Here is a 10,609-nt window from a genome sequence, read left to right as displayed (position 1 = left end):
CATGGTTCAGTGGAGGTTCAGATGTTTCGACCCTAATGAGCGACTGTTCTGACCTCGCAGCTCTCTGTATTGCCTTCCCACAATTCGTAATTCTCAAAGCTCATTTAGCATTAACCCCCCATCCCAGACAACACACACAGCATGCTAATCTTTAGAATTTACTGTGCAGCCATCTACAAATCACGGAGCAGCACGCCAGCCCTTTTAGATCGATCTAGGTCGAATTCAATTTGTAAGATATTATGTATTGATTGGTGCACACTGGCCAGAGAGAGAGAGAGAGAGAGAGAGAGAGAGAGAGAGAGAGAGAGAGAGAGAGAGAGATTCATAGAGAGGGAGGACAGTCCTTTGACCTCTGCATGCCACTCTTGTGATTATCAGACCATTTCTCAATCTGAACTGCTATGTCACACAAATTACTTTCCCTATGTTATTTGTCTACAGAATGCCAAAAAACATTGCCAGAGCACTAGAGCACTATAGTTGCAGAACAAAAGACAAATGATAGCAGACACACAGTTGTTTTTCCGGTCTAGAAGTAAGTAACTAGAGCATTTCACACCCATACGACCCTATTACAGTCCAGCGGATTAATGTGTTTTTATGATGGACTCAGAGATGGCTGGACCTCCCACAAGTATCTAAGAGAATAACATTTAGCCAAGCTGCAGGCCCTAAATCTGCCCGATCGATATCCTTCCACCAGGCACTCTTTCACATGTGTGAGTAAATCATTCAAATGAGATGAGTTTGACTGGTTGAAATATGGAGGGAGTGAAAAATCTTTCTGTGAGTTGGCTGCTGTTAGTATTGCCAATTTTTTTCTCCCTCCCTCTAGGAACAGGGGAAGGTTTCATGAATCGAAAGATTACACCAGAATACAATATCTGGGTCAGTCATGATGTGAACATGAAATATTAATATTGCTTCATAAACTCACAGAGAAGTTTAATGCTATGATACTAAATACCTGATAAAATATATTGATATTCAGATAAATTATGCCACAATAGAATTTTACACCAGCATTTACTAATATTAGTGAATAAAATATACACTATTATTAGAACTTTGGCCTGTTCTTTGTTGTTCCTTGTCTTTTCTGGGTTTTTTGTTTGTTTGTTTGTTTGATTGTTTTTTTCTCCATAGCACTGTTAAATTCCCAAGTCAAATTTTGTTGATTTTCTATAACTGCAGTCCTTGGTGACATGAAAATCTGCATAATTTTTGTCTTATTAACATTGAAAGGCAGAATGGCTCGGTATCGTCAGGCAGAAAAACACGGAACGTGACAGAAATGCACGCTGTATCGTGGCTAAAATATGTTATGTTGCACATCAACAAAAGAACGGTCAACTACACGACAAATTAAAAGGGCAAAAAAAATTAGAAAGCTGTAAAAGATAACACTATATGCTGGTGTTCAGAACAGCGGATCTGTCTTTGTTCTCCTCACTTATGTGAAAGCGTGAGACAAACCGGTAGCATGCTGTATTTCTCCAATCATGGTTGTTGACACTGTAAATAAGCAAAAAAAAAAAAAAAGCGTTAACCCAGGGTTAAGTTTAGTACCGTGTGAAACATAAGATTATGATTACTCAGGATTAATTGCTAACCCTGGGTAACGTATTCATTACCAGAATTTTACAACAAGCCATGGTTAACATTCAATTGTGAAAAGCCCTAAAGTATATAAACAGATAAAAAAAAGTATGGTGTCATTCTGTAATTTAATTTTATAAATGTAATCAGTGGTAAGCTGTGGTGAGGTAGTAATCATTAACTTCATTTTTTTACTGGACCAATTTATTGGGTCACACCAATAAGTTTCTATAACAGCATGATCCCATGTGATTTAGTCTTTACATAAAAACACAACACTTACAGTGCTATGTTATCAAATAAAAACAACATGGTAGGCTGTACACTGTGATCATGTCTTTAATAATTTTGCTATATCCACTAAGTAAGTAAACAAGTCTTAACATGACAAAACCTTATCTGTCTGCCTGTATGTCTGTACGTCTATCTATGTATAGATATTCGATCATCAGGTGACAAGTTTCACAAAACCATCAGTTATAAGGTTTTAGCAGTGATGACAGAGAGACACAGGGGGGTTAAATTACAAAACATACGCTTTTAAATCTATTTTAAATGATGTGGTATGCAGGCAACCCCAAAACAGGCAGACTCTGGAGATCTGGAGACATACATGAGGCACAGCAGCCACTGTGAGATTTCTGTTCCTATCTAAATAACACCAGCAACCCAGCCGAGGTGGGAATCCCACTATTTACACTCCACTTCCTTTCCCAGCTGATGACTAGGAGGAGGACACATGACCCAGAGCAGTGAGGCTTGTTCTGAGAATGTTGATCTCACAAACCAGTGGCCTTAGCACCATGAGTCACCGCCTAAATGTCTAAAAATTGCCAGGGGAAATGTTTGTCTGTCTTTTGAATAATTCAAACAAATGCAGTGTTTATTTTCTTCCGTGTGTTTTACTATCCACCACTAAAATCCTGCTCAATTATCGGCACAGCCTGATACAGTTCATTATGTCAGCACAGTAGATGCATTAGTACAGTCATTTATTAGTTACTAACTAGCTAGTTAGAACCAACTGAGATAATATCTTTTAGACAGAGTACGGAAGCTGTTTTTGCTACTTGTGGTGGCATATCACCTAAATAATATGCTGTATGGTTTTTTTAATGGTACCCATCTGTATATTATTCATATACAATGACCTCAGCGATGATGCATAATTCAAAGATTGCATTTTCCAAGATCAATAAGAATTTTTTGCTCATGATGATGAGTGGCTTATGAGTGAATGTTGGCTTTTGAGACTGAGATGCAGCCTGCCACAGCAAAATGAGACAAGTACTTAATATAGCAAATGTGCTGTGGTCTGGACATCAAGCAACAGAACCTTTATTTCTGCAGAAAAAAAATATTATTTTTGTTGTAGCTATTGCACTATTTTAATAGAGAACCTATTCATTCATTCATTCATTCATTCATTCATTCATTCATTCATTCATTCAGTAAATGCTTTATGCTGGTCATTGATGTGGTGGATCCAGAGCCTCCACAGCCCTAAAGATTTTAAGCTTTAATTAACAAAGAAAAGGTAACAGTTGATAGTACAGCACAGTTCTGTGTATACTGTAATGAATTATAATTCCACTATCCGTCGTAATCCAGGAGAGACTTTGTTCTTTTTGTGCCTAGTTCCTCTCAAGGTTTCTTCGTCATGTTGTCTCAGGGAGGTGTTTCTAGCCAATGTTGCCTCTGGCTTTCTCATTAGGGATATAAATCTACATCCGGATTTATGTAAAGCTGCTTTGCGACAATTCCTCTTGTTACAATACAAATAAAAAGGAATAAAATTGAACAAAGAAATGATAGTTGCAGAGATTACAAGCAAAATGACGGTGAAATAAAAATGAAGTACAATGTTACGAGAGATGATATAATGTTTAATGGTATGACAGCTAGGTATAGACTCCTTACACCAGATTAATGATGTAATGGTGTTATGTCTGTCAATGTACTTATATTAATACAAGTAGTTTGGTTTGTCTTTGTCGATCAGCCACAAAAGAAAGTAAATCATTCATGATTGAGGGGTTAGACTGAGAGTCAAAGACAGAGATTAGCCATGAAACAATAGAGTCTGGATTGTCTCAGCTAACATAGCTAACAGAAAGCAGATGCTATGCCTGGCAGGTGGATGGACAGGCCTAAGGTTCATGATGGAGTACTCGGGCTTGGTGTCAGGAGCTCCAGATCTGACCCTAGAGCTTATATGGGCAAGATGGATGGGCAAGATGGATGGGCTTTTAAGCTCATTAGCCCTACAGCTTTATTTGAGAGCGGTGGTAGAGGGCTGATCATCTGTTTGCTGTTGTCTGGGGTATGAATTAGAGCCCCTTTCAGGGTCCTAAAACTGGCAGGAGACTTCAAATGGAGGCAAAAAAAATGTACACAATGTCTGAGACTTTTGCTGTCTGAAATAGGTCTAAATATCACATGGTTGCCTATAAAAGCACACAAAGTAGTGGAAGCAGCGATGTAAACAAAAACACATTGTGCCTGTTTCACAGCTGACAGTTTTTTGTTTTTTTTTACTTTATCAGGTAAATTGAGCCCAATATCTGAAATATGTCCTTCCAAACCCTATACACTGCAACACAGTCCAATAACACGGCTACACAGCATGATATTTAATGAAATGTCATGCATCAATGTTATAATGGTATTTTATAAATTAGTGGTTTACCAATCAATATCAGATAGGATTGAGACATGATACACTCTATTTATTCTGACTTATGCATAAATATCATCTTTTTCTCATGCTGTTTCTTTATGTTTTACAGATGTATTTTAGTTTTTTATTATTACTTTTTTAATTATCATGCAAAACAATAAAAATACAAACAATAATAGTTGTTAATTAATGATGATGAGGATAAATAATAAATAATGAAGAAGCTCACAGTTTATTTTTATATAGCAAGATTCATACATTAAAATTGCTCCTCTAAGTAAAGAAAAATGCTGATCGAAAATTAAATATTAAAAAATTTAAATATTAATATTGAAAATAGGAGCATTAAACATAAGAAGAAAATCGTATAAATAATATAAAATAAAAATGTAATAAAATTCTTAAAGCAGTATAAGAACTCACTACTGCAATGTTTAAAATAAGATAAAAGTAATATAAGGTGTAATGTGCCAGTAAAGTTACTCTAGCCTAAAGGGTAAAATGAAAAATATGTTTTCAGCTGTTTTTTTTTCTCTCCCTCTTTGTTTTTTTTTTTTTTTAAATCGACAGAGCTTCAGGAATGTTTCTTGGTAACGTGTTTCAGATTTTCGGTGCTTCACCACTCCTATTAAGATTCTTACAAGGAGAATATGGAATATGGAGATGGTTGGCACTGCTCAGTACACTCTTTTGCTATTTGAAGAATACTACCAGCCTTAAAACAGAGCATGTGGCAGTTAAGAAGAAAACCAGTCATACTAAACAGTCCCTCCACTCCATCACACTACAGACAGGAAGTAAACAGTGTCCTGGCATTGTCAGACTGCAAGTGAAAACCTCTTCAGGTTTCGTTATAGATGATCTGACTCAGCAGGGATATCCTCAGACAGGAAGAAGTGCTTTTGATATTGGAAACCTATTGTGTCTTCATATTCCTGCCTCACTACAGTCAACCTTACATTTGCTTTAGATTGTACATGTTGCACATTTAAAAACATACCAGCATCAGTGCACACAGTACAGTGTGAGGTGATCAGTGTTTTCTGTAATTCGTGAAAAGTGTTCACAAATGTCAATCTTGACACATCATGATTGACAACCACTGAAAATTTCTGCTTTGCTCAGAAAGGAAAGTAACAATTTGAACATGCTCTGTTTCTTACAAGTGACACAATAGTACTTATATTTCACTTATATGCATTAAGTACTTTATATGCTTTTATGCAGAATGAGTGTAATAGTTTGAGTTCGAGAAACACGTCAGTTCCTTTGTCATCCACTCTCAGGTATCAACACTGTCTCTCCTGTCAGAAATATGTTTGAACCGCTGGATTGATTCTGCAGTGAGTCCATCTGCTCCAGTCTCACCTCGCTCACCCTGCTGGTCACCTGCAGAGACGCTTCCGCGTGACTGGAACAGCTTCTCCTGATAGCCAATCTGTCTCTATGTAGGACTTTTTTTAAAACAAGATAGCAGGCAGACAGATAGTGTGAGTTAATACATGAACAATTTACTGCCCCATTGTCATCTTACCCTCTTCCAAGTCTCGTTGTGAAACAGAGGCAGCAAAGGAACAGTTCTGACTTTCTGCCTCTGTAGAGGGTCTCGCTACAAAAAAAAAAAAAAAAGATATCAACTGCAGTAAATCAGATATATGGCAGGTCTCTATTTTGAATTTCACAGAAACATTCATAACAAGATTTCTCTGAATTGATGAAGTTAATCATTATGACATACAGCAGCACCATATTCAACAGAAGATTTTCAACACTGAATGTACGTAGGTATTTTGAGTTATGAAGATCTCAGTTGAATACTGTGACCAGCTGGATAGACCAATACATATTAAAAATATAATAATAAACACAGCAACTTTAATAATAGTAGACTGGGATTTTTCCAATGTAAAAAACTTCTGTTAAATAATTTTTTGTGTGATTAATATATACCATGGCAATACCATTAACATATAGATTACATAGTGACTATAAAGCTATCATTTGGTTTATAAAAAATTAGTAGCTCATTAACACTGTAAAGCATTTGAATATTAAACATAAATGTATTATTATTATTATTATTATTATTATTATTATTATTATTATTATTATTATTAACTGTAGTAGTAGTATGCTGTTTGTTTTTTAATGACATGCTTTTAATATAATTTGTGTTGGTTTTGATAAGGAGTGTTTGGTTGTGTTGGTTTGTTCACCTTGTTCATGAAAACACCTGTGCGTGCATTCAGGACACGCTCGAGGGTCACTACCTTTCCAAACACAGGTTGTTCTGTAGGCATGCGAGCCTTCAGGCTGCCGGGCAGGGCAAGAAAAGGAGGCATGTGAGTAATGCGATGATTATCAGTGGAGAGAGAACACAGAAGGAGTCTGTTCTTGTCACTACATGGGCCAAAGACAAAATGGCTGGAAGCCAAACCAGGTGTGCCTGGAAAGGAGGGAAGGAACAGGGAAGGTCAATAAGGGCAAAAAAAAAACAAAAAACATGCAGGGTCTATTGATATAGCTGGTGCCAACATGGCTGCTGAACTGTTAGTGTAACTCCAGGACTAGTAGAAAACATGAAGCATGTTCGAAAAGATTTAACTCAGTATATTCAACCCAAATAATTCCCTCAAGTACCAAATTATTCCACATTATTCCAAACCAGGTCGGGTTCAACGTGTTTAACAGAAAATAGCCATGAACAAATTTTTTAGTATTTTTGTTTTTCTGAATTCAGTTAGCTTTCTCAATATGCTCACTACTGCAGAATCCATTAAATTGTGGTTAGCAACACTTGCTATGATTACTGTGTATTCTTAGGTGAAAATCTTTATGAAAATCTCGACGTTCCAGATTATTTTCTTGTTTCTACAGTCACTGCACCCTGTTTAAAGGAATTGGCTACAGGCTGGCTAGTTAATTAGTAAGACTCAGTTAGTTGATAGCTTAGAGTGCATTTTCTTAGCAATTTAACAGCATATCTGAGGAGAAAAAAATGACAAAAGGAAAAAAGGTTTTGTCTTGTTTCTACTTTCACTGCTGAGCTGAAAAACCCTGATTAGTTTGAGCAGATACCAGCTGCCAAAACACAGACCAAGCTGGTAGACCATCTTAGCCAGTTGGTAAGTGCATGGAAATAAAAATGGTTTCTGAAATACTGCAAATAACACAACATACATATTGTTTTACAAAAAGAATTCCACAGTAAGGTAATTTGAAACCTCAAATATTTATTGATCTCTTTATTCAAGTAAAAATGAAGCTAGAAAATAAGTTACCAGCTGGCAAAGATGAGCTACCGTCTGTCTTTTGGCAGCTGGTAGCTGGTCAAATTAAGCAGGAGTTTTTCAGCACAGCAGTGAAAACAGAAACAAGACAAAGACTTCAGAATATGAACATTATTCCTCAAATCTGTTAGTAAATTGTAAAGAAGATACTGTGTAAGCTAGCTGATAAAAGGTTTGTCTGCTTCCTCTGCCCCAGGATACCTCAAAAACAGCTATTTTTGTGGTCAATATTGATCTCAAAATGGTTTGTCTTGTTTATATTGTCACTGTGATATGTTTGTTTAATGGACTGACTTGGCTGACTAAAAACCTGGTTTATGTGTATTTGGGTTTCTTTAGTTTTGGTCCATTTGTGAAATTGGTTCTTGTGAGCTTTCAGAGTGATTTAGGGCTTTGTTGGGTTTGCTTTTAAGAAAAAACATACTAAGCACTAAGTGTTTATTTGATATTTGATCTCTCAACCCGGTTGATTTATTGTATTTATTTATTTTTAGTTTAACTACGGGCTAAAGTTTATACAATGAAAGGAGACAGCAGATGAATAATATATAACAATTTTGCAAATGAGTCATGTTGTTGAAATTTTCAACTGATTGGCCTGAAGACCAATACTAATAGGACATCAGAAAATCAAAATAGGAGCAAGAAATTCAGAGTCAGAGAGAGAGAGAGAGAGAGAGAGAGAGAGAGAGAGAGAGAGAGAGAGAGAGAGAGAGAGAGAGAGAGAGAGAGAGAGAGAGAGAGAGAGAGAGAGAGAGAGAGAGAGACTGATGAATGGCTTTTAGCAGAACTCTGTAGAAGCAGAATTAAGATTCCATCAGGATAAAGGTAATGGTGAATTATTTACATTAACAGCAGGCCAGGCTCAACTGAATGCAACACAAATGAGAACAGAGAGCTAGAGTGGTTTACTGTGGGTGTGGGTGTGGGTGTGGGTGTGTGTGTTTAGACACACTATCACCATCGCCTGTTTCCCATGTTACTTTGCATGCCACAATAATCCCTAAATCATACATTCATTCATCTTCAGCAGACACTTTATCCTGGGCAGGGTCTTGGTGAACTGGAGTCTATCCCAGAAACACTGGGCTGAAGCTGAAATATACCCTGGGTGCGAAGCTAAACACCATGCAGACACACATTTGTACCCTTATTCACACCTAGGTGTAATTGAGTGCACCCAATACACCCAGTACTGGCATGTGTTTGGGAGGTGAGACAACCAGAGAACCCAGAGGAAACCTGTACAGACCAAGCACAGACACTCTGCACAGAAACTAACCTGAGCTTAGAACAATACTAGGAGCTGTGATTTGGCAGCTTTATTTGTTGTAACACCAAGCCACCCAATATAGTCTGACCTATATCATAAATCACTAAATGACAAATTGAGACTGGCATGACATTAACTTTCACTAAGAAGCTCTGAAGTCCAATGTACCAGCAGTTGTAGTTTGTCATTTTTAGAGTTGGTTGATCATTTTTAGACATTTTTTATAACAAATAAAAAAACGGAGGAAAAATTCACAATGTACAATTTAAAACCAACTAAAGTTTTTTAAGTGATGTTATACCACAATGCTGTTGTGTTCTTGAATCTAAAGGTATAGACTAATTTACTATAGCAGCAGAAGCTCCGACAGTAGATCTGGATATAATTTAACTGATTTATATGATAAAAAACGGTTTATATTAAGGCTCTCTGTCTCATAACCGTTTCTTCACAGCACTTGTGTGGCGAATGCTCCAGAGAGTCTAACCTTATTAAGAGATTGAATACATATGTGATGTTACTTAACAAAAAATAACATGGTTCATAATAACAAAACACTGTTATGGTGACATTTTCTTTAAGGAGACATTTCTTTCATTTGATGTTTATGGATATTGATTGCAGATTAAGATTGATATTGATTAAGAGCTTTTTTTATGCTGTATTCCACTGTTGGAAAGTCTCCAGTACAGAGGATGTTTTTTGATAACATGTCATTTTTTCTTTGTCTTATTAATTTACAAGAGAGAAAAATGAACCTGATGAGGAAATTACTCTTTATAAGTGATCACAAGAACTAGTATCTTGTGTATTGGACATCCATGTAACATATAAACACTTTATGTAGGTGTGTGCCATAGTGTGCCGTCATAGGAAAATAATGCATCACACCGCCCCATTGTGGATCATTTTCCTATATTGGCACTTCCCACTTTGCATTTCATTGTTGTGTCTATCGTGGCTTGTGTGTTTAGATTTTTTTTCAATTATGTGTAGAACACACACACTTTTGTACCACTTGCCCCACTTCTGCAAATCTGCTGCCCGCCTTCATCATCCCACCCTGAGCAATACGGTTGATGTATGAATATGCTCAATTTACCAACAACAACAAAAGCAACCACTAAACAGAAACCTCCCACCTCCAGGTGCCAGGCAGAAACGTGTTCACCATGTCAAATCTTGCAAAATGAAAATGACTGTCTTTGGCAGTGGTGTGTTATTGTGAACTCCCACCTCATACCAGTGCTAACCTCAGAGTCATCAGACAATTTGGTTTGTTTAGAGGCTGCATATGGCAACATTTTCACTCATTCTCATGTTTCGAAGAGGCTGTGCGTCTCGCTTAAGTTCAAGAGCCATTCTTGGCAACATATAGCACTTCAGCCTTGTTTCTTTTAGAAGTACTATGGAAGGGAGCTGGTTAAAGAACAGAAAACACTGAGCAAGCCCAGAAACATATGGCATTGCATTTTTCATTGTTCCCAAATAACTGTCATGTTTCTGCAAGCCTCTCTGCCATGCTTTCCGAGCATTAGTAAATTAGTTATGGTTAGCATTTTTGCAATCTGTTGTCTGTTATGTAATTTTTTACACAGTAATCATACTTAGCAAGTGTTGCTAACCACAAACACCTCAGTTTGCCTCACATCTGGAATTTTCAACTAATACACAGCCTTAAAATTTTATTGTATTTTTACTTGCACCATTTATAGGAATTATCAATAGAAATATTTTATTTGGAGTTAGATTAGTGGTATATTG

The sequence above is a fragment of the Tachysurus fulvidraco genome, chromosome 2 (assembly GCF_022655615.1).
Source record: "Tachysurus fulvidraco isolate hzauxx_2018 chromosome 2, HZAU_PFXX_2.0, whole genome shotgun sequence".
NCBI lineage: Eukaryota > Metazoa > Chordata > Actinopteri > Siluriformes > Bagridae > Tachysurus > Tachysurus fulvidraco.
This window is presented reverse-complemented; position numbering follows the sequence as displayed.